This window comes from Choloepus didactylus, chromosome 5 (assembly GCF_015220235.1).
Source record: "Choloepus didactylus isolate mChoDid1 chromosome 5, mChoDid1.pri, whole genome shotgun sequence".
Taxonomy (NCBI): domain Eukaryota; kingdom Metazoa; phylum Chordata; class Mammalia; order Pilosa; family Megalonychidae; genus Choloepus; species Choloepus didactylus.
Window position 1 is genome coordinate 58,147,002 of NC_051311.1, and position 26,370 is coordinate 58,173,371.

A 26,370-nucleotide genomic window follows, 5' to 3' on the forward strand; every position below is an offset into this window, starting at 1 on the left:
CTATTCCCCACTATATTAGAAGTCTGCAGAAGTTCTAAATACAGGAAGTCCTCAACACTCATCATGTCGTCTACTACACATTATGTATTGACTCTACTAATTTAACTAGTATACACCATGGAGGCCTCTAAAGCAACTATTTGAAATTTTACTGCATTTTGCTATTGTCTTATAAAAATTAGAGGTGAAGAGGAAAACAAAAGTGTGTACACTGCTGATAAGCATAGATCTCATAATATAATCCAGTTGAGACACAGATGTAAAACATTAGATGCACAAAAGTACAGACTCTCTAGCAGTAGCCATGCATTCACTGGAAGAAGCACGGAAACACAAACATATACATATACATACACACAAACACATACATACACACATGTAGAGTTGAAATATAATCCACACATATTTATTTTTTCCCAATATTAGGTTTTCGGCATTCTTTATTCTCTTAATAAAATTGGGTTAGTTCATGCTTAGCTACATATTTACATATCTATACTCTGCATTGAAAACAATTTGATATCTTTCCACTTGAAAACAGCTCTCTTCTAGCACCTGACATATGTGGTAAAATCACTTTCCTAAAACTTATGTCCACTTATACATTTCATCTTCCTTCCAAAATTTAAATTTTTCTATCAATTTCTGCCCTTTGAACATATTAACATCTTTGTTGTCCCTTCACTCAAGTCCCATAGGGTGACTGAAAACTCTCTTCTTACTTCAATCAGTTACACCCACTGTTATACTTTTCCCCACATGATTAAACTTCTTTTTTATCAGCTCGCAATTTATTCTGCCACCTTTCTCATCATCTGGTTGTTTTGTTGTGGGTTTTTTTCTTTAATACATTGGTTTTCAAATGTTATCAATTATCTTTTGTTCTTTCTCAAAGGGAATTCCAAATCATAGTTGGTAAATTAGTGTTCTTATATCTCTACCTTCTCCTTCATCTTAAAACTGGCTGTCTCAAATTAGCTTTCTTAGTTCTCTTTTTTTTTTCCCCTAGCCAAAAAATATTGGTTTACAATATTTGGATGCAGGGCTTAAAAAATGTGGACCACACCATCAGTTAATCTATTCACACCATAACTTCAATATTCTTATAATTCAGATTATAGCTGTTTTTCTAAATAATCTTTCAATTGGCACTTTATAAAACAACATTGTTTTAAGACATTCGTCACTACAAAAATGAGTATGGTCCGAGTATTTCCTTCTCATGAGTTTCGTTCTTTCCTACATACAAAAAAAATATTCACTCTTTTCTTGGCATCCTCAGAGATCTACCATAGCACTTATCATACTTTTTCATGTAATACTTGTTTTTGGAAATTCTGTGTATCCTGTTAGCTATAAGATGCCCTATAAGGGGGCATATAGAAAAGTTCCTTGCACATAAATGGTGCTCAATAAAAGACTGAATAGTGAGGTCATAAATAAAGCAAAGCCAAAAAATGGAAGTGAAATGGTTCCTTCACACTCCATACCTAAATAATTTCCAAATGGACAAATTATTTAAATGTAAAGAAATGAAACTGTAAAAGTACTAGAAGAAATTATGAATGAATTTTTTATATTATAGCGTAAGCCAGTGGAAGTCTTTTATAACTATGTAGCAACAAAACAGCCATAAAAGAAAGCTTGTTAAATTTATCAAAATAAAAATCAAACATTTCTGCATGGCAAAAACCACTGTAATACAAGTCAAAAGATAAATGGGAAAAATTTTTGAAACTCATATCTCCAACTACTAAATTCCCTGATAAATAAACCTACAAATCAGTAAGAAGGAGAAAAAATGAGCCAATTAAAAACCATTCAAAACAATACAAACAGAGAGGTCACAAAATAGGAAAAATAAATAGTTCTTAAGCACATGAAAAAAATGTGCAATCTCACAATTGAGAGAAATGCAAAAATTGAAATAAACTAAGACATGTTTTAAGTGTCAGAATGGGAATCACTCAAGAGTTTGAGAACACAATGTGCTTATAAAAATGTGAATTAACAGACTCAAACACTGCTTGGTGAAACTATAAATTGACATAACCACTCTATTGGGCGACTTGGCAGCATCTTTCAAAATTCCAAATGCCCATACACTCTGACCCAGAAATTCTACTTCCAGGAATTTTTCTTACAGATACAATCACACACGTGTGAAAGAATATTTATATAGCAGCTCTGCTTGTTTTAGAAAAGGATTGGAAACAACCTGAATGTCTATTAATAGAGGATTGGTTATATAAATTATGGTATATCAATATAACAAAATACTCTCATTAAAAAGAATGAAAAAAAAACCCCACCATTATATATTTATATATAGTCCTTGAGTGCTCGCTCTATTCTATTCATAAAAAATGATAGGTCTGTGTTCCAGACAACTATGACATCTGAATGTACCTCTTAACTTGTTTCTGATTTCCCTTATTTTCAGTATCACAGTCCAATATATCCACCATCCTTGGGCTTCCAATCCAGGGCACAAAAACATTTAAATCAAAATATTCTGTTCTTTGTACTTTAAAAAGGAGAAAAAGGGGAATGAAAACAAAAATGGTAATGTAACCTTAAAGAGTGGTGAGTACTGCAACTATCAGTTTTTTACACTTCACGTTTGAATTTTTCTGCTCAGATTTTAAAAGGACTAGAGGGGCTTGAGTTTCCTCAGACTTTACAGTACATGGACATATTTAATGACACCTCCATCCACTGGCTCCCTGTACAAAAGCTAAAACAACTCTCCACGGATACATGGGTGTTTCAGGAAGCACCAGATTATCAGGACTGTGAGGACCTTGAAACCATCAGTAACAAGACAAAGGATCCTTCAGCTACTGACTTGCACTCATAATAACGTATTTGTTGTTGGCTGACGTAGAAGACTGCCACCAGAGACGAACAGGGAGGTGGCCAGGAAGGGACTGCAGAGAGCACCTTTCTTCAACAGTTTAAATTTCAGAGAAGAGAACAGGCAATTTTTCAACTTGGCTGTCATGTTTAAAGGATGATATGTGTGCATGAGGACTTGGTATAAAGATTTATGCACTTCTGGAATAAAAAAGCATAATTATGTTGTACATCCTTCCTTGGTGACTTTCCCTGGTACGGAGTAAGTCCTGAATAGAGAAATCACCCTTTAAAAGATAACTTAAAATAACGTTTACTTGTAAGAAGTATTTTGAATGCCCATCTTAGGTGCAAGTCTCTGGCCTGCCTTGGCCCACAGCCATCTACTTGGCCATGTCAGTTAGATTCTGCAGTAAGGTGGGCACCCACATCTTCTCCCCCTGGGTGCTGTCAATGTAGATCACAATGCGGCCAAAGGTGTAGAGCTGCTTCCCTTCGTGTCACTTCCCGATGACAGGCATGAAGAAAATGATGTGTTCCCCAGCATTGGTCTGAATGAGGTCCTTAAAGTTCATGGGCACTGAGCTGGCAGCCACACCGATGCCCCTCTGGGCTATGTTCTCGGCCTCCCGTTGCTCCTGCATGGCTTCATACTGGAAGTCCTTCCTCCATTCAATGTGGGTAAGACAGGCAATGTTCTCCCGTGTTCCAGGCTGCATGTAGGAACCAATATTGGAGGACACAGCCCTGTTCATGACACCAAGTGCTTCGTTAAATTTGTTCTTGATCGACGGGTGTGCCAGCACTTGGTCTGAGAACATGGATTTCCAACCCACGTACCATTTGGTGATATCCTCATAATTTGGGCTGTTACTGAACCAGGAGCACAGCACCTGAAGCCACTTGAGGAAGAAGTGCTTCTTAAAGAGCCATACCAGGCTAGAGACAGAGATCATCCCCTCCCAGTTGATCACCCAATAAAAAGTGTCCACATGCTGCTGGTAGGGGTTAATGACTAACTCACCAAGACACATTCCCAACTCGGGCACAATGTTTTTGACCATAAATGCTTCCCAGGAACCAGGGATGAAGGCATCTTTCCAGGGCTGGAGGATGAGCTTGGCAGAGGAGTCGCTGGGATGCCACTTCCGCAGGGCACTGGACAGCTTGCTGCTGATAGAGGAATACAGCAGCTCCAGCCGTGACTGCATGAGGGGAAGCCACGGGTGGATCCAAGAGTGGATGGGAACAGTATCCGTCAAGGGGTTCCAGCTCTCCACCTCCTTCTGCAGCTTGGGGAAGATGAGCTGTCCAGTATGTTATCCAAGATCCACATGGGAATAATGTGCGCCCAGCTATCCAAAAAGTCCACCATTGGGTCACAATTACTTGCTTGCCACTGGTTGACAACATTTCACACAAAAGGCATCCAAGACTTCTCATATCAGCCTGTGAAAGGCATCTGCTGAAAGGTACTATACACTGTGGGGCAAGAGCTAGTCCTTCTCCACGAGACTTTTCCACTTGGAGATGATTTCAGTGCCATAAGTGCAGTCTTTTAGGGGATCACACTCCTTGAAGTGATCCTTCATGAGTGGATAGACAATGGCCACAGCGAGGTCCACAGATCTGACATCCTGTACTCCTCATAGTACTTGTCCTGGAGGGTTTTGAAGTTGCAGGCATACTTACATCCAGGGTGGGGGAGTTGCTGCAGTTGGGCTGCATCCACCACTCGGGCTGCATCCACCCCTTGCACTCCTCTACCATCTCCAGGACCTTGCTGAGGTTGGAGATAACCCTCTCCTCATGGTCCAAGACCTCAGACATCTTTTCCAGCTTGTGGGAGAGGTTGACCACCACGTTCCACTCATACTGCAGCTGCCGGTCATGCTGGGTGACCTCCTGCTACATTAGGTCAATGATCAGCTGCAGGTTATGCACCAGCTCTGGTAGCGCAAAGCCTCAGGCTTTGGCCTCTTTGCCAGGCTGTAGCAGCTGTTGCGACTGCAGTGGCAGCTCATTATCAGGGATGTTGTGCTTGTGGCTGATCTGGCTATAGCTGTAGTAGACCTGCTCCCATCCTGTCATGACCTTGACTTTTGAAAGCTTCTTCTGGGGAGCGGAGAGCTTCTTGCTAATCCTGCGCTTGGTCTTCAATTCTTCCACTGACTTGTACAAATATCTGGGCTGCTTCTTGCTTCCACTGTGCCCTTTCCTCCACTGACTCAGCTTCTTCTGAAACTCCTTTTTGGCTTCCTCTTCTGAGTCAAGCACAGGGAAGTCTTACAGGGACTGAGTGGTTCGCTTTAAGACATAAGCACCCACAGCTCCTTTTCCCTTCCTCTGTTTGGCTTCAACTGGGTTAATTATACCTTGTGCATTCTTCCCAAGGACCCTGTCAGGGATGTAGCCCATCCTCTGAAGAAGCTTTTGTCTAATTCTTTTCATGTGTCTTTCCCAGCTGCCAATGTCCATGAAAGACTTGGTTCCTCCTGCAAAACCTTTCTGGCTGGGTTTAAAATTGCCACCCATTTTTAACTTCTGTGGTCCAAAATCTTTAGGAAAGTCATCCTGCTTAACAGGTCCCTCCTCATCATCAGAATCTTCCAACTCTGCCTCCTCTGCCGCCCCTTTCTTGAGCCCCGCACTGATGAAGTTGACTGGCACAGAATAGTCTCGGGCCTGTTTGCCTTCAAAGCTGGGCCTCTCCTCATCCGAGTCATGTTCTGCCCTAATCCCATAGGTGGCCTCTTCCTTGGTCTGCCAGTGGCGCTGCTGGTTGGGGTTGAACTCATTCTGGAGATCCCAGTCAGTGATCTCAAAGTTCTCCCACTCATCCTCATCATCATCTATGCAGCCTTCCCCATTCTGGCACAAATGGGACAGCAACATGGCCAGCCACTCTCGGATGGGTCCCAGATACAAAAGATGGCTTCCCACTTGGTGCGATAACTGTGCCCCACCATTATATATTACATGGAAAAAAAAAAAAAAAATCATTGTAATGTGTTCAACATACTATCATTTGTGTAAAATTTGAGAAAAAAAACATACACACATATTTGCTTACGTACCTCTGAAAATATATTACAAGAAACTAATGGTATAATTGCCTGTGGGAAAGACAACAGGGTAGCTGGCAGACAGGGTGTGTAGGGAAATGTTTACCATAAACTCTTTTATACTTTTGAATTCATAAGTATGTGTATGAATTACCAATTTAAATTGTATTTAAAAATAATAAAATAGATTTCTTTTTTGTAAAGCAGCCGTGTATATCATAAGGAGAAAGAGGGAGAGAGAAGTCCCATGACTTAACTCTTACATCAGTATTCTGTTAATGATTGCACAAACATGTAAAAACCATTTCATTTTTCTAGACATTCTATGTGTTTCTGTATACATGCCCAGGTCTGTTGTTTGAGATATTCTAAACCTTTAGTCTATATTTATATCTACAGGAACATAACTAATAAAACATAACTAATAATTTTATAATTATGCCTGTACATAATTATAAAATATTTTAAACATAGTTTATTAAAAGCATTTATCAAAGGCAGTCTTCCTGCCTTTTTCTATTATTGAGCATCTATTACGTGACAGGCACTGGGTAAAACAGACAACAAAACAAGCATGGTCCCTCACTGTGTGGAGGTAATATTCTAGTGGGTAGTAGTAGATCAAGTAACTAAGTTTAAATATGTATCTTTCTGCACACCACAAATCAATGATATTTCTTGATCAAAAATTTATTAACTAGAGTCAGAGGATTTGTTAACAATGCCTTAAGAATTTATCCATTAAATTGAGGATTTGAGTTTTACTAATCCTACCTTAGTCAACATGAGTGCTTGCTACATGCTAAACCGTGCTTTATGTGCACTCTTATGTGCCATGCTCAAAGCAACCCTAAGAACTAGGTACTATTATTAGTTCTATTTTACAGAAAACTGAGGTTTAGACAGGTTAATAACCATCTGCCTCTAAAACCTATGAAATAACCACTCTCTGCACTGTCTGCCATGCAGCTCTAATTTCTTGCCTCTGACTTAAAAAGAGATTATAGATAAGCACAGATATTGTTTAGGGTTTTTTCCCAGGTCTTCTCATCCAAAACCCAAAACATAATTCCTGGCATTAAAAAGCTACAAACCTGAAATTCTTGAAGATGTGACTAAATAAAAATTGTGCTAAAAAGATGGAATCTATATCTTCACTTTATTTAGGTCAATGCATTTACAGACCTGTAAAATGATATCAAATTCAAGTCCCTTATTTTTAAAAATTATATCACGTAACTATAACTCCTATTGAATTGTCATTGTGTAGACACTAACATTATTTCCTCACATCTTGGGCATCCTTTGAACTCCCAGGGAACTTTATCTACACCTTGTACTACAATTATTTATAAACAATTGTTATCACAGTCCTCAGTTCTGTACAGTTGCAGGTATTGAGAGGTTCTCACTGTGGTCCTGATCCAGCAGCATCAGCATCACCTGAGAACTTGTTTGGCATGCAAATTCTGGGCCCCTGAAACAAATTAGTATTGCCAGATAAAGCAAAAGCAGAACAAACAAAATAAAAATAGGATGTCCAGCTAAATTTTAGTTTTGAATAACAATGAATTTTTTTAGCATAAATACGTTCCAAATATTGCACAGGACATACTTAAAAAATTAGTCACTGTTTATCTGAAATTCAGATTTAACAGGGTCTCCTGTTTTATCTGGCAACCTTTCCCCAAGCCAGTGAATAAAAAACCTGAAGGTGGATCCCAGCAGCAATCTGTGTTTTAACAAATCCTCAAGGTGATTCTGATGCACACTAAAGTTTGAAAACCATTAGCTTTGACCTAGCTCCTTCCTGAGCCATTTCTAACTGAGTCTGGGCCTAAGTTAAAAACCCCTTTCCTTTGAGTAGGTAGCCAACATATTTATTGAATATTCACTATGTCCCAGGCACCATTTTCAGTGGTCTCTATAAATTATCTCTTTTAATGCCCATAAACAGTGAGGTAACTATCATTATTAATTACTCTTATTTCACAGATAAGAAAACTAAGAATAAAAGAGTTTAAGCGTACAATCCAGCATTCTTGGGAAAACCCATCAAGCTTATGATCTTCCCTATCAACCCCATCATGCATGTCCAATGAAAATTAGCTCCTCCCTTGGTTCCTAATTAAGTCATGGTTCCCCGAATCCTGCTTCATTTTGCTATGATTCTGAAAATGGGAAAAGTCTTTCCTAAGACCCCTAATTGCAATTCTAATTCAAATAAAAATGATACAAATGGGCACCCCCAGACTACTGGTCAACAAATTTGAGATTTCTATTGCAATACCTCACCCACCAGATTAGATCCTTCGGTTAGCTATACTAGGCTGGGTGATGCTTGAACTCACAGAACTCCTTGAACACTATGATTCAGATTTCTGGAACTGGCCTTGGCAACTTTAGCACACAAACTTCAAGTTGTAATCCCAGAATATCTTGAAGCTAAGCTTCACATTAATATCTGTTTCCTGTATGCTTCTCACACTCCATGTCAGATTGCCATAAACATTCCAAACTTTTAAAAATTATTAAATAGAATAACGAAAACCCTATCTTGTCTCCTGATGGTCAGTCACCTAAACTCAGCAATTTGGGCCTTAGCTTCAGTATTCATCACTAGAAGTTGATTTCATTTTCATTACTTTTTATAATTAAAAGTAAGTTATAAAGTGAATAAAACATCCTTATTATAGCTAATGTAATTTCTTATTTAAAATAAGCAGAGAAAGAGGACAAAAAGGTGGAACTTGACTTTGACCTATAACTGAGTACGCAACATTAAAACATTTCTGTGAAGCAGATGTTTCCATAAAGCTGTATTTGAGTCATATCCATATATCAACATAAATTAAAAAAAAAAAATTCTCAGCACCCTCATCTTTTCTCTAGAGTAATCCATTTTACAGTCATGCCCAAAAGAGCAGTTCACCAAGAAAATTAAGATGGACAAAGTGGCCAAAGTCAAAAGACAATACTCACAATGTATAGCTTAATTCCAGGCAATTTGGCAGAAACAGATTTGTAACATCATCCAAATTTTCATTTACATAGCAAATGTGAGCAAGTATATTTGACCACTATGTTTTAACGTTCTATCTTGCAAGGTTTTCATCTAGTCTGGGATTCTTCTAAATTTTCCCAACTATTATCCCAACTTCAAAATATTATGCCACCTAATTTTATCAAATCCAATTCAATGAAAATAGGGACAGAAAAGACATTACCAGACACCTCCACCCAAGCCTTGCATTACTAGGTTACAGCTGATAGAGATTAAATTCAACTCTTAACAGGTGCTTGGAGAAAAGACTTTAAAGGATAAGTGCACTTGTCTTTAAGTTCTTAAAAATAACTAGAGCATCTTAATTTTTATACACAGCAAACTCATCTGGCCCAGGAAGCAGAAAGAAAGAGGAAATAAACTGACATGTAAAGATGGAGGAGAAATGGAGGAATAAAACTAGAAAGCTCACAGTCAACAGAAGCTGCAGGGAAAACAAACTCAGTGTTTTACACCTGTCCATGACAGAGCTAATTTTGATTCATTTTTTAAAAACATACAACTCGGACTCGGGCAAGATGGCAGCATAGAGAGGAGTGGAAGCTAAGTAGTCCCCCTGGAACAACTACAAAAAACCAGAAACAACTAGTAAATAATCCAGAATAACTGCGGGGGGACAAATGAGACCATCCACTCATCATACACCAACCTGAATTGGGAGGAATGCCCGAGAACACAGCATAAAATCTGTAAGTAAAACCTGCGGAACCAAGTCGTGAGACCCCCTCCCCCATAGCCCGAGCTGCAAAGCCTTGTGATGCCAGAGAGAAGCTCTCTCCCAGCAAGCAAATATAGCTCAGCTGAGCTCCAACTGGGGTTTTAAGTGGCGAGTGTGAACTGCTCACTACAGGTATACATCCCCAAAAAAACAGACAGAGGCTTTGGGTGACAACTGACCTGGGAGAGCCGGAGGGTCGCCTTGGACTGGGTCTGAAGGGGACTATCTGTTTCTTTCTTGGCTCAGTGGAGAAAGCCCCAGTCATTTTCAGTTTCCAGGGCTGTGACTCAGGGAAAGGTGGAGACAACACAAGCAGAGAGCGAGACCATTGAAATGCTAATGACCTCCACCTGAGGGGTCTGCCTTCTCTAGGAGGAAAGGGGTGGGGCCCTTTCCATTCAGAATCAGACCCCAGAGCCTGGGGGAACACGGCCATACCTCCTCACACCAGTCAAGAATTACAGGCATAGTACTCAATGGTGAGAGACTGAAAGCCTTCCCTCTAAGATCAGGAACAAGACAAGGATGCCCGCTGTCACCACTGTTATTCAACATTGTGCTGGAAGTGCTAGCCAGGGCAATCCGGCAAGACAAAGAAATAAAAGGCATCCAAATTGGAAAAGAAGAAGTAAAACTGTCATTGTTTGCAGATGATATGATCTTATATCTAGAAAACCCTGAGAAATCGACGATACAGCTACTAGAGCTAATAAACAAATTTAGCAAAGTAGAGGGATACAAGATTAATGCACATAAGTCAGTAATGTTTCTATATGCTAGAAATGAACAAACTGAAGAGACACTCAAGAAAAAGACACCATTTTCAATAGCAACCAAAAAAATCAAGTACCTAGGAATAAACTTAACCAAAGATGTAAAAGACCTATACAAAGAAAACTACATAACTCTACTAAAAGAAATAGAAGGGGAACTTAAAAGATGGAAAAATATTCCATGTTCATGGATAGGAAGGCTAAATGTCATTAAGATGTCAATTCTACCCAAAGTCATCTACAGATTCAATGCAATCCCAATCAAAATTCCAACAACCTACTTTGCAGACTTGGAGAAGCTAGTTATCAAATTTATTTGGAAAGGGAAGATGCCTCGAATTGCTAAAGACACTCTAAAAAAGAAAAACAAAGTGGGAGGACTTACACTCCCTGACTTTGAAGCTTATTATAAAGCCACAGTTGCCAAAACAGCATGGTACTGGCACAAAGATAGACATATACATCAACGGAATCGAATTGAGAATTCAGAGATAGATCCTCAGATCTATGGCCGACTGATCTTTGATAAGGCCCCCAAAGTCACTGAACTGAGTCATAATGGTCTATTCAACAAATGGGGCTGGGAGAGTTGGATATCCATATCCGAAAGAATGAAAGAGGACCCCTACCTCACACCCTACACAAAAATTAACTCAAAATGGACCAAAGATCTCAATATAAAAGAAAGTACCATAAAACTCCTAGAAGATAATGTAGGAAAACATCTTCAAGACCTTGTATTAGGCGGCCATTTCCTAGACTTTACACCCAAAGCAGAAGCAACAAAAGAAAAAATAGATAAACGGGAACTCCTCAAGCTTAGAAGTTTCTGCACCTCAAAGGAATTTCTCAAAAAGGTAAAGAGGCAGCCAACTCAATGGGAAAAAATTTTTGGAAACCATGTATCTGACAAAAGACTGATATCTTGCATATATAAAGAAATCCTACAACTCAATGACAATAGTACAGACAGCCCAATTATAAAATGGGCAAAAGATATGAAAAGACAGTTCTCTGAAGAAGAAATACAAATGGCCAAGAAACACATGAAAAAATGTTCAGCTTCACTAGCTATTAGAGAGATGCAAATTAAGACCACAATGAGATACCATCTAACACCGATTAGAATGGCTGCCATTAAACAAACAGGAAACTACAAATGTTGGAGGGGATGTGGAGAAATTGGAACTCTTATTCATTGTTGGTGGGACTGTATAATGGTTCAGCCACTCTGGAAGTCAGTCTGGCAGTTCCTTAGAAAACTAGATACAGAGTTACCATTCGATCCAGCGATTGCACTTCTCGGTATATACCCGGAAGATCGGAAAGCAGTGACACGAACAGATATCTGAACGCCAATGTTCTTAGCAGCATTATTCACAATTGCCAAGAGATGGAAACAACCCAAATGTCCATCAACAGATGAGTGGATAAAGAAAATGTGGTATATACACACGATGGAATACTACACGGCAGTAAGAAGGAATGACCTCGTGAAACATATGACAACATAGATGAACCTTGAAGACATAATGCTGAGCGAAATAAGCCAGGCACAGAAAGAGAAATATTATATGCTACCACTAATGTGAACTTTGAAAAATGTAAAACAATTGGTTTATAATGTAGAATGTAGGGGAACTAGAAATAGAGAGCAATTAAGGAAGGGGGAACAGTAATCCAAGAAGAACAGATATGCTATTTAACATTCTGGGGATGCCCAGGAATTACTATGGTCTGTTAATTTCTGATGGATATAGTAGGAACAAGTTCACAGAAATGTTGCTATATTATGTAATTTTCTTGGGGTAAAGTAGGAACAGGTTGGAAGTAAAGCAGTTATCTTAGGTTAGTTGTCTTTTTCTTACTCTCTTGTTATGGTCTCTTTGAAATGTTCTTTTATTATATGTTTTTCTTTTTTGTTTTTTTGTTTTTTTAATTTTTTTTTCCATACAGTTGATTTAAAAAGGAAAAAAGGGTAAAAAAAAAAAAAAAAAAAAAGGAAAAAAATATGTAGTGCCCCCTTGAGGAGCCTGTGGACAATGCAGGGGTATTGGCCTACCCCACCTCAATGGTTGCTAACATGACCACAGACATAGGGGACTGGTGGTTTGATGGGTTGAGCCCTCTACCATAGGTTTTTCCCTTGGGAAGATGGTTGCTGCAAAGGAGAGGCTAGGCCTCCCTATAATTGTGCCTAAGAGCCTCCTCATGAATGCCTCTTTGTTGCTCAGATGTGGCCCTCTCTCTCTAGCTAGGCCAACTTGAAAGCTGAAATCACTGCCCTCCCCTCTACGTGGGATCAGACACCCAGGGTAGTGAATCTCCCTGGCAACGTGGAATATGACTCCCGGGGAGGAATGTAGACCTGGCATCGTGGGATGGAGAACATCTTCTTCACCAAAAGGGGGATGTGAAAGGAAATGAAATAAGCTTCAGTAGCAGAGAGATTCCAAAAGGAGCCAAGAGGTCACTCTGGTGGGCACTCTTACGCACAATTTAGACAACCCTTTTTAGGTTCTAAAGAATTGGGGTAGCTGGTGGTGGATACCTGAAACTATCAAACTACAACCCAGAACCCATGAATCTCGCAGACAATTGTATAAAAATGTAGCTTATGAGGGGTGACAATGGGATTGGGAAAGCCATAAGGACCACACTCCACTTTGCCTAGTTTATGGATGGATGAGTAGAAAAATAGGGGAAAGAAACAAACAAACAAACAGACAAAGGTACCCACTGTTCTTTTTCACTTCAATTGCTCTTTTTCACTTTAATTATTATTCTTATTATTTTTGTGTGTGTGCTAATGAAGGTGTCAGGGATTGATTTAGGTGATGAATGTACAACTATGTAATGGTACTGTGAACAATCGAATGTACGATTTGTTTTGTACGACTGCATGGTATGTGAATATATCTCAATAAAATGAAGATAAAAAAGAAAAAAAGAATTATAGGCTAACAGGCATCACCTCTGGGCAGAAAAGCACAGTGACCCAAGGCATCAAAGGCTGGAGCAATTTTCTAAGACACACCTGCAGGGAAACCAGATACTGAATATTTCTTCCCTCTGGGACCTGAGCCTGTTCTGGTCTGGGAAAACCTGATTTGGATAACCAAGGAAACCATGCCTAGACAACAGAAAATTACAACCTACACTAAGAAAAACAAAGTTATGGCCCAGTCCAAGGAACAAACGTACACTTCAACTGAGATACAGGAATTTAAACAACTAATGCTAAATCAATTCAAAAGTTTAGAGAAGATATTGCAAAAGAGATAGAGGCTGTAAAGGAAACACTGGGCATGTATACGGCAGAAATCAAAAGTTCAAAAAAACAACTAGTAGAATCTACGGAAATGAAAGGCACAACACAAGAGATGAAAGACACAATGGAAACATACAACAGCAGATCTCAAGAGGCAGAAGAAAACACTCAAGAACTGGAGAACAAAACACCTGAAAGCCTACACGCAAAGGAGCAGATGGAGAAAAGAATGAAAAAATATGAGCAACGTCTCCGGAAACTCAAGGATGAAACAAAGTACAATAATGTATGTATCATTGGTGTCCCAGAAGGAGAAGAGAAGGGAAAGGGGGTAGAAGCAATAATAGAGGAAATAATTAATGAAAATTTCCCATCTCTTATGAAAGACATAAAATTACAGATCCAAGAAGCGCAGAGTACTCCAAACAGAAGAGATATGAATAGGCCTACGCCAAGACACTTAATAATCAGATTATCAAATGTCAAAGACAAAGAGAGAATCCTGAAAGCAGCAAGAGAAAAGCGATCCATTACATACAAAGGAAGCTTAATAAGACTATGTGCGGATCTCTCAGCAGAAACCATGGAGGCAAGAGGAAGTGATGTGATATATTTAAGATACTAAAAGAGAAAAACTGCCAACCAAAAATCCTGTATCCAGCAAAGCTGTCCTTCAAATATGAGGGAGAGCTCAAAATATTTTCTGACAAACAGACAATGAGAGACTTTGTGAACAAGACACCTGTCCTACAGGAAATACTAAAGGGAACACTACAGGGTGATAGAAGACAGGAGTGCATGGTTTGGAACACAATTTTGGGAGATGGTAGCACAACAATGTAAGTACACTGAACAAAGGCAACTATGAATACAGTTGAGAGAGGAAGGTGGGGAGCATGTGAGACACCACAAGAAAGGAGGAAAGATAAAGACTGGGACTGTGTAACTTGGCAAAATCTAGAGTATTCAACAATTGTGATAAAATGTACAAATATGTTCTTTTACGAGGGAGAACAAGCAAATGTCAACCTTGCAAGGTGTTAAAAATGGGGAGGCATTGGAGGAGGGACGCAATCAGCATAAACTAGAGACTGTAACTAACAGAATCATTGTATTATGCTTCCTTTAATGTAACAAAGGTGATATACCAAGGTGAATGCAGATAAGAGGGGGGGATAGGGGAGGCATGTTAGACACTTGACATTGGTGGTATTGTCTGATTCTTTATTCTACTTTGATTTAAGGTTATTTTTCCTTTTGCTGCTTCCTAGCTGTCATTTTTTGTTTCCTCTTTCTTTTGCCTCTCTACCTTCTTTGACTCTCCCTCCTGCCTTGTTGAAGAAATGCAGATGCTCTTATATAGATAGTGGTGAAGGTGGTGAACACATAAATGTATGACCATGCAGAAAACCATCCATTATTTACTTGGGATGGAATGTATGGTGAGTGAACAAAACCATATTAAAAAAAAATGGGTTGATAACAAAACCTCGAGGGCAATATACTGAGTGAAATAAGCCAGACACATTAGGACAATTATTGCAGGGTCTCACTGATAGGAACTAATTATAATATGTAAACTCATAGACATGAAATATAAAGTACCAAGATATAGGACGAGGCTTAAGAATGGGGAGTGGTTGCTTAGTATGAGCAGAATGTTCAATTAGGATGAACTCAAATGTTTAGAAATGAACAGGGGTGTTGGTAGCAAGATGTGAGAATAACTAACAGTGCCGAATGGTGTATGAATGAGGTGGAAAGGGGAAGCTCATAGTCATATGTCACCAGAAGGAAAGTTGGAGGTCAAAAGATGGGAATGTATAAAACTGAATCCTATGGTGGGCAATGTCCATGATCAACTGTACAAATACTAGAAATCACTTCCATGAACCAGAACAAATATATGACAATACAATTAGAAGTTAATAATAGAGGGGCATATAGGGAAGAACTATATACCTATTACAAACTATATACTACAGTTAGTAGTATTTCAACATTTTTTCATAAACAGTAACAAATTACTATATCAATACTAGGAGTCAACAATTGAGGGGGGTTGGTTAGGGATAGGGGAGGATTAGAGTTTCCTTTTCTTTTTTTCTTTTTTCATCTTTCACTTTATTTCTTGTCTGGAGTAATGAAAAGTTTCTAAAAATTGAACAAAAATTAAGTGTGATGGATGCACAGCTGTATGAGGGTACCCTGGGGCAAGTGATTGTACACTTTGGATCTTTGGATAATTGTATGCTATCTGAACAATCTCAATAAAAATGAAAAAAAAATGAAAAAAAAAAAAAAAACAACTCATGAGACTTATAAAAAGCCCATTTTAATTCAGGATACTTTAATAATTTTTAAAAATCGCTGTTTTCATTGCTTCCAATACTTCAGCCTCTTTCAATTTCAAATGCCATTAAAAAATGACCATTTCCTAATGCTATAGTGTGACAACCCAATTAGTACAAATCAAAGAAATGAAATGTAACACCCAACCTCCTGAATACTGACCATAAATAGTCCTCCTTGACCTGAAATAGCCATTTTAAATAAAAAAAAAACTAGCAATGAAATGCTCAAAATGATTTCATCCTCTTTTCATGACTTCATGTATCATCACCACAGTCTATCCCAGCAGACCAGTGCATTCATAATGAGTCTTTCTATTATTAAAATTAATTAGGAGAGTATTCAGTTTGGCCACAGGGGGGCTAACAATACAAAAATGTGATGACTAAGGGACTAAAAATTAAAAACTCTTATTAAGAGTCATGAGGATTACTAAGGGCACATTAAAAACCTTTCATTTTAGATTTCTTAAGTAACAAGGCTCCAGTATGATACATGAACCCCATAATGCATTAGTTGTGTTGTTAGAAACTATGACTCAATGTCCTCCTCCTTTCAATCTGTTGCCTTAGTACAAAATGAGAATATTTCCACTGTGCTTATCTGAAACTAATTGCAATTTTCCAGCTCTTCGCACACTTGTGAAAGCAGCTATGGTTAAAATGAAGCTAATAGTTTTCCTAGGTACAAATAACTCTATTTGTTAGGGGTTTGCCATAACTGCTGAAGCACTGAGACCTATTGCAAATGGCAAGTCTGGAAGTGCCAGATGAACAGGATTCAGAGAACCACATTAATCAGAAGCAAAGGCAGCAATGTCAGGGAGGCAGACGAATCCTAGTAATGCTGAACCCAGGAATAAGAGCAGCAGCATTGGAGTTTAACTCAGACTATGGCCATATGTATGATATGGCCCAGTGAGACTTCTCAGTTGCATTCTTATAATGGGAGATGTTACGGTTTGCTAATGCTACTGTTTTTCAAAACACCAGAAACAGATTGGCTTTTATAAAGGGGGTTTATTTGGTTACAAAGTTACGGTCTTAAGGCCATAAAGTGTCAAGGTAAGGCAGCAACAACAGGGTACCTTCACTGGAGAAAGGCCATTGGCATCCGGAAGAACCTCTGTTAGCTCCGAAGGCACGTGGCTGGCATCTGCTTGCTCCCAGGTTGCATTTCAAATGGGGTTCTCCAAAATGTCAGCGTCAGCTTTCAACGGCCATTTTAAAATAGCTCTCTAAGCTGCAGTCAACATCAGGGGTCTTTGCTCCAGGCATCTCTGAGCTAAGTCAGCCAGAATCTGGGTCTGTGCCAGTATTTTTTTTTTTAATTTAAATTCCATTTTATTGAGATATATTCAGATACCATACAATCATCCATGGTATACAATCAACTGTTCTCAGTACCGTCATATAGTTGTGCATCATCGCTCCAATCTATTTTTTTTAACATTTTCCTTATACCAGAAAGAATAAAAACAAGAATAAAAAATAAAAGTAAAAAAGAACATCCAAATCATCCCCCACAATCCATCCTATTCTTCATCTAGTTTTTGCCCCCATTTTTCCACTCATCCATCCACACACTGGATAAGGCCTTCACAATCACACCATCACCCTCTGCAGGCTACAGTGTTATACAATCGTCTCCAAGAGTAAAGGCTACTGGGCTGCAGTTTGATAGTTTCAGGCATTTACCTCCAGCCACTCCAATATTCCAAAACCTAAAAAGGGTCATCTATACAGTGTAAGAATGCCCACGAGAGTGACCCCGACTCCATCCGAAATCCCCCAGCCACCGAAACCTTATTTTGTTTCATTTCACATCCCCTTTTTGGCCAAGAAGATGTTCTCAATCCCACGATGCCAGGTCCAGATTCATCCCCAGGAGTCATCTCCCGTGTCGCCAAGGAGACTCACACCCAACATGGGGTAGGGCAGTGATTTCACCCGCCGAGTTGGCTCAGCTAGAGAGAGAGGGTCACATCTGAGCAACAAAAAGGCACCCAGGGGGAGACTCCTAGGCACAACTACAAGCAGATCAAGGCTGTCCTTTGCAGCAACGAGCCCCACAAGGGCAAGCCCCAAGATAGAGGACTCAGCACACCAAACAGTCAGTCTTCAATGTTTGTGAGAACATAAGCAACAATCAGGTGAGTCCAACACTTCCACGCCTTCCCCCAGCTCCTCAGGGGGGCCCTGCATATATATTTTTATTCTCTGCCCAAATTACTCCGGGATGTGCTGCTATTTCACACTAACCTATACAAACCCACAAGACCCCACCTCCTATTCAAAACTCGAAGCAATTATGGTGTTTGAACAAACAGTACAAGTTAAAATTGCTTAGAAAATATAGATCCTGCACCAAATAAAAATCTCTTCCCTTGGTCTCACACGGAAGCTGAAGCTCTAAAAGACAGTCAGCATCGTCCTTTACCCTTTGTGTGTCAGCATTTTTAAAGGACCCCAGTAAACTAATGAAGACCCATGCTGAATGGGTGGTGCCATGCCTCCATGGGAATAATCTAATCAAAGATATTACCCACAGTTGGGTGGGTCACATCTCCATGGAAACAACCTAATCCAAAGATTCCAACCTGATCAACACTAATACGTCTGCCCCCACAAGATTGCATTAAAGAACATGGCATTTTGGAGCACATAATACATCCAAACCAGCACAGGGGCAGAAACCAACCTCCAAGGCACAGGCAGCCAGGAGGAAGATACCCTTCATGGGAATACAACCATTTTTTCACAGTAAAAAGCAAACAAATAGAAATAGATACTGTTTCAACTCAATGCCTAGAGTAATCCAGTCTTAAGCAGTCAAGGCATGGCATTTAAAATCTATGGGAACAAAGTATAAATGATTTTTAGGGTTTCCAGGACTCTGTTCTGCACTGTTGAGGTGGCAGGCAAGTTAGTAATGACGGCTGCTTAGAAATCCTGGAGGGAAATACACTGAAGAATTCATTCAGGGCACAGGAAACACTGGTTAAAGAAGACCTAGAGGAAATTCATCCACAGTACAAAACTCTGTACAATTTAAAGGGTAATTTTGACTATCCAGGATCTTTGCCTTATTTGTAAAGGCAAACAGTGTTCACTGGCTGCATAACCCTGCCACCCACAATGCAGACTAAAAAGGCAAACACTAGCTTTTGTCAACCTTACCTGTGAAAAGGAGTGGTCATGTGACCCAGATATAGGCAGAAGGGACCTGAAAAAGTTTTTGTTTTACGGACAAAAAGGGGACAAACTGACACACTCCTTCCTTTATCTTCTTACCTCAAACATAATGACTGGCCTTGCAAAGGCCATCTTATCACCACAAGAGAGGCCAAAATTTTGCAGGATTAGCTCTGATTTCATTGTGTCACTGAACCAACTGCCTATCTTCAGACTTCTTTTTATGTGAATAATAAGAATAAACTGCTGCTGTTTTCAGGTTTCTATTACTTACAAGTGAATGCATTCTTAACTGATACAAATACCAATTTGTTATACACTAAAAACTTAACTCCTGTGGAAAATGCAACACCATCATGTGCCTATTTGTAGTTATCCCTGAGTGATGGGATTATGAGATACATTTATTTTTTTCTTCTACTCATCTGTGTATTCTAAATTTTTATTACTCCATGAAGCTTTATTTGATTAAGCAGAAATTAGGAATGAAGATTCATTTAACAATAAAATAGCAAGATAAGCAAACTTTAACACAAAAGAATGATAGAAAAAAATGGAGAAGCAAACGGTGGTTCTAGAAAGTATCAAAATAATAAGTCACTTATCCACTTGACATCTATAAATTCAATATATTCCCATTAAAAAATAATGGGATGTATAAATGGAACTTGACATGCTAATTCTATATTTCATCTGCAAGAATACATAATAATCAATAATATTTTTATAAGGAAAAAATACATGACAGGTTACTTATCCTATAGTTTTCCAAGCACAACAGAAAATGACGGTAATTAACACAGGACTGTCTTAGAAGAGGCAGGGGTAAACAGGTCAGTTATGATTTCTAGAGAACCCAGAACCAGACCCATGGACCTAAGGTATAGTGGGCACCTAAGAAAGTATTAGCCTAATTTTTTTCTAGTTACTCAACCTCCATCCATGTAGTTCTCGTAGGGGTTGGCCATGTTCTTACATGACTTCACTTGCAGGACACAGTGAAGGGCAGCTGACCCAAATCTGAGATTTTTGAACTGGAGACCAAAAGATCCAGTCTCCTTCTGGGTATACAAAAAGCCCAGGAACCGTTTAGAAAAATGCAGTCCACAGTGAAAAACAAGAATGAAGTCAACATGCAGAGACTAGAGGAGATGAGAAATGGAGAGGTCATAGTTGTTCCCAAGACCCAGCCACATTCCTGTTCTGTGACTCTGATGGAAAGCCCACACTTTTTAATAATTACCACCCTCCCTTTTTAAAGCTAACCAAGCTGTGTCTTTTTTCACCTGAAATCAAGAAACCCAAATTATGCCAATGAGAAATAGCCTATATTTCAGATTACTAGAGAAAAGGCAGAACTGATCAATAAAAGGTGCTGGGACATTATTTTACATCCGAAAAAAAAATAACTTGAAGTTCCATCTCATATCTTACACAAAAATAAATTCCATATGATTAATGGTCTAAATGTAACAACAACAACAAAAAAAAACCAAATTATTGAATTATAAGAGTCTAGGGGGAAAAAACTACTTTTCGTTGTTTTTTAACATTGGGGTAAGGAAGGCCTATCTAAACAAAATTAAAAACAAAGAAGCTGTAAAGAAAAAAAAGGTAGATTTAATGACAAAAAATATTAAACATCTGCATAGTGATAGACACTTTAAATAAAACTTAAGCAAGCAAGAAACTGATAGTAAACAATTTTACTATATTTAACAAGAAAGGATATTCACAATATCGACAAATATATACAAATCAATACTTAAGAAAAATTGTCAAAGGATAGAAACAGACAATTTAAAAACAAAAAAAACAGCAACAGAAACATATAGCAAATGCAAACCAAAGTGGAAGTCCACAGTTTAGGGTAAATGTTTTAACTGCTTAAAATCATAAATCCAATAAGTATTTTATAAAGTTACATATCATCGCATATGTCTCCTTTCCTGCACTTTAGTAAGAAACCTTAAAGTGGTCAGTCACATGGTACCTCTGAAGGTACTATAGGCACAGAATTTCCTTCTGCCCCTCACGCTTCTCTTAGAGAGAACCATCAATAGCACACCCAACTCTGGGCAACTGAAAGTTGATTACATGATTTGAAGAAGTTTCATCAGTGTCAACTGCCAGCTACCTTAGATGATCAGCATTCAATGAAACACAATCTGTCTCATATTTATTCAATAACCCTAACCACAGTCTACCAGGATAAACTATTGGAGAAAAAAAAACTATTTTTATTCCTTAAAATTTAAGAAGAATAAAAGAAATAGGAAAGGAATATAAACAATATATATATAACATTTGTAATTTCAGAAATTTTTATTCTAACATTAAAGAGGAGAAGGAGGAGGTTTAGTTTAACCCATTTTATCCATTAAGTTAGTCAATGTTAGCTCCCCAGATACCCCAGGTATTTCATGAAGTGTTATTTGTACATCTAATTGAAAAAAATTGATTATTATGATGTTATAAAATGAATATATAACAAAGTAAACAGTAACTCTTTTAACTCTTTTAACGTCAAGTTATATCTGAACTCTAAGAAAACCACAACTCTAATACTGTCATTTTCCCTTTTACACATTTCCTGGGATTTACATTTACAACAGACTTCCTGGGATTTACATTTCTAACAGACTCCAGGGCAAAAAGGAAAGAAGAGAATTAAAATGCCTTCTAACATTTCAGAAAGCATTTCGCCGTGGGTATTTTAACAGGCATATTTCTGTTTTGATGAAGGAATAAAAAGAAATGAATTAACAAACATATGACATGGGTCAGAAATAACACATGAGGAGAAAACACTTATACTAATTTCCCCATGCTTGTGCTGTTTTAAGTACAATGGAGAATGAACTGTTGGTTTGGGGCAGTATCATCCTGATAGGTCCTAAGACTATGAATCTAATAACTATATTTATTCAAAATAAAATCCTAATTTTTTAAAGTTCATGAAAAATACAAAACCTGGATTTCAAAACAAATCACTAATGCTGGGCCCATGCAATCCCTAAGTCAGAATGCATGTGATATGTACCATTTAACTGGTAGACAATCAGTACGCAATTTAAGTGTTTTGTGTTTGTTTTACTTGGGGAGTGGGGGGATGGGGGCAAGTTATGACTAAAAAATGTGGTGACTACAACATTCTAAGAAAGTCAGATTGAATAAATGCTAAGTTGAAGGGGTGGGTGCCTGTCTCCTTGGTCAAACATTTCAGTTGACTGTTTAAGATTACCTGTTCCTTTCTGAAGAGCTCAGTGACCAACATGATGGGCAAGTGAGAGGCACTTAGAGAAACTCCAAAGGCGGCCCATTGTCTACGTATCTACAAACATTCTCTTCCTTTCTTTCTCTGACTTAATTCTATTCCCTCACTCAATGCTGAAACAGAAGAGAGCAGAAAATCTCTAAGAAATGATTTCTTGGCAGGAAACCTAACCCAGTCCTTGGATATTAAGAAAATTTTCTTGCTGACATGACTCCTTGTCTTATCACTCTTATTTAAGTATGGATTCCCCTAAAACCAAGTCTTTAGTCCTCTGCTCTAGAAACCATCCACTCCTTTGGTGTCTCATCCATCATTTCTATCAATACCAAAAAAATACTCTATTAAGGCTTTACCCCTTTCATGTCAAGCCCCATAATCTTCCGGAAGAGATTACTTCCTATCATAATACTTCCTTTGTAGGTCTACAGCTTCTAAGCAGAAAGTTTACCTTACTATGAAATTACATCTCTTCGTACCTTTTTTATTTCTTTAAAAATCTGATATGGTTTACTTTATTAAATATACAGTTAGAGCTTGATTTTTTCTTTCTGGACAGTATGGGAGTTGTAAGTTTGGCCAGTGAAGTAGGGCTTGCAGATGGAGGTGAACAATAAGGAAAAGGACACTAAAATCAAGCTAATCTTAACAAAATGGGATGGAAAAATTAGGGCAAGAAATCTCCTTTCAAAATAAGAGGAATTTACTCTACATATGTATAGAAATTCCATTTAGGATAAGAATCCAGGAAGGAAACAGCCAGAAGGGACTATTTGTAGTGAAATACAAGCCATTAACTTGAGCCAAGCTAACAGCAAATGACTGCAGTGGCAACTGCTAGCTGCAGATAATTAGTTTAGAACCTATTTTAACATGAATATTTTATCATGCAGCGTAAAACTCGTTATGGAGAAGAATTAGTGGGCCAGGACGACTGAAGGCTCTGGAGAGGTGATCTGTCAGGTTCCAATAAAGAGCCTTCTAGGAGAAAGCAGGTTTAGTGATTCAGCAAAAACGGATTCCATTAAAGCTACAGTAATCCATTAAGAGCATATCTGGTGACGGTTAAAGAGTACAGGTACCAAGCAGTACTGCAACAACTTAACTATGGGCAACAACTGAAAGGAAAAATGAAGTTAGTGAAAAATCACCTCAAGCGATTATCATCTCAGTGAGGCAGACATCCCATTTCTATTTTAAAACCTTAATATGTCTGGTCAATTATCTCACAAAAAATGTAAATTCTTGTGTACTTACATATAAAAGGCAAAATTTTCAAAATTTCGACAATCAAACATTGGATTATGTATGCTATGTAGGAGTATATCAAACTGAAATTCTTATTTGAACAATAGTTGCAGGTTGAGTATATGTTATAATAGCTAAAAATCATGGTTAAAGTCTTAATGTGAATTATCTCATTTAATCCTCAGAATCACCCTATCAGGTGGATACCACTATTGTCCTCATTTTGTATATGACAAAACAGACAATGCAGTGCTAAAATAAACATGTCTAAAAGCATACAGCTAAAATAGCAAAGCCAAAATTCAAACTGAGACAGTCTGACTCTAAAGTCCAGGCTCTTTCTCTCTCCATATATATCAAATGACCCTAGGGCTTCTGAGAACAAATCTAAGTTCTTGGAGGGAAAAGGGTAATTAATGTGTTTGAACTTTGTTTAAAAAATAAAAAACAAGAGACACATAGAAATTACTCAAAAATTTAATATTGTGAAGAAAAAAAGACAGCTTAAAAATTAAAGAACAAAGTTACAGGCTATCTTTGAGGGTGTGACATGAAATAGTTCACCTGGGAGAACACTTAACACACAGCTAATGTACTACCATCTTCTTAATAACTACACACTCAGTGACCAGACAAGAGAAAAAGCATTTTCACTACTGTTCATCTCTCAATCTATTTAGATGCCTCAGTCTATACAAAGAATAGCCAAGTCTAGCAAATTCCTTAGGCTGATGCAGACTCAATAAATATGGTTATTAGATAAATACTTGCCCAAGCCATTCTGTGTTTACAGGAATTGGTCCATACTCTAGGGGCATTACAGGGTAGATTCAATTTTTCCAGTAGCTTCTAATCTACTGCTTTCCCAAATGTTTTCTTTCTATAGTAGTTGTGGAGGTTTCTCTATATTTCATGACATACTACTATAACTAAGAGGAGCTAGAAGATGAGGAAATTATGATCATTAATTGATCACTTGATTCCAAAAACATGGACTGCATGTAATGTGCAAGGCACAGGGTTATAAAAAATTGGTAAGACATGACTGCTGCACGTAAGAGGCTCACAGTCTAACCAAGGAGACAATGATATAATTAAAAACATATAACACAGCATGATCATCATTAATGTCTAAGGAGCTCCTGGGAGAGGTCAGACGGGGCGCTATTGACGAACCTGACATGCAGGCTGCTGGCCTGTGGTTACATAGGGCAGGAGTCGGAAAAGAAAAGGTTCAGGAACAGTCCTGAGGAGGAAATGACTATGGTCGTTCAGGGGCATGAAACAGGGAAATAATCCAAACAGGCTCAGGACCTAAAACCTGGTGATTGGGATTCTGATCCATGGTGATTTCATAAAATAAAAGAAATCAATTATTTGCACTTCAAAGCATAGATCAGGCAGGCTGGACTGGATGAAGGTGGGAGGGCAGAAGTAATGAACATCTCTCCAGAGATCAATTTATTTTACAACTGACAAAAATTCCAACAATTCTATTTTTGGTGTACAAAGTTTAGGAACTTGGAATTTAAACATATAAGTCCATTGTCACATTTTCAAGATTCTTGTTACTCAAACCTTATTACCAATGAAAGACTTTTAGAGAACACTATTAAATTATAAAGAGGTAAAACTTAAAATTTGACCAAGCTATGGTAGTGTAATCTATCAGGGTTTAACTCCTTTCAGGAGTAGGTCAGTGATGCAAGATTACCATTTTCCTATAGATAGTTCCACCTAAAATGGGATAAAGCAAGACTTAAGATAACAAATGCTGCTATATATAAATCTAAATTTATATAACAAATAGACCAAAGTGTTTCAAAATAGGAACCAAATTCTTCACTTTCAAGATAGCTCATCTCTACATTCCTCTAATCAGCATATTCTCTAAAGAATTTACATTATTATACAATTTATATAAAACTCCTTACGATCTATATTATATAAAATAGGACTATTTATAGATCATTATAAAATCCACTTACAGGGTAAACAACAAATTTAAGCACAACAGAATAAACATAGATGGGGGCAGGGGAGACACGCTACATGAATGATTAAAAACCTACCACAACTTTTAATTCTCCAACAGAAAGATAAAATCTAGGATCACCTCTCACTGGTGCTGGAGACATCAGAAAATCAAATTGGGTAATATGTCCTCTCCCCTGGCTGCCATCCCCCATGCCTATGTTCCCATTATCTACTACATTTCTATAAAAAGAAAAATTGGGTCTGGCAAAGGGGGAAAAATGATAAAGGCATATTTGAGATGGGCTTTGAAGGACAGATCAGATTTTATTGTAGAGATAAAATGAGCTTAGAAGGAAGAAAGGATTCCAAGTAGAAATAAAGCATATGCAAACACCTGTAGGTGGCAAGGGTAAAGAGTTTGAGGAAGAGCAAGTAGTTTAGGAAATGGGAGAAAGCAGTATAATAAGATAATGGCCGGAAGAGTAGACAGGTGGCATAGTAAAGTCATCCTGAAAACGAAAGTAATGTATTTGGAACATTATTACAGGATTACACAATACATTATATAACAGCCAGAG

At 38.1% G+C, this 26,370-nt stretch overlaps 1 protein-coding gene and 1 pseudogene across 5 annotated transcripts in view; both read right to left on the reverse strand.

Moving 5' to 3' along the window:
- Positions 1-26,370, reverse strand: part of EXOC4 (exocyst complex component 4) — a 953,704-nt gene that overhangs the window by 563,083 nt on the left and 364,251 nt on the right. The window lies entirely within an intron of this gene.
- Positions 3,240-5,790, reverse strand: LOC119534092 (annotated as a pseudogene).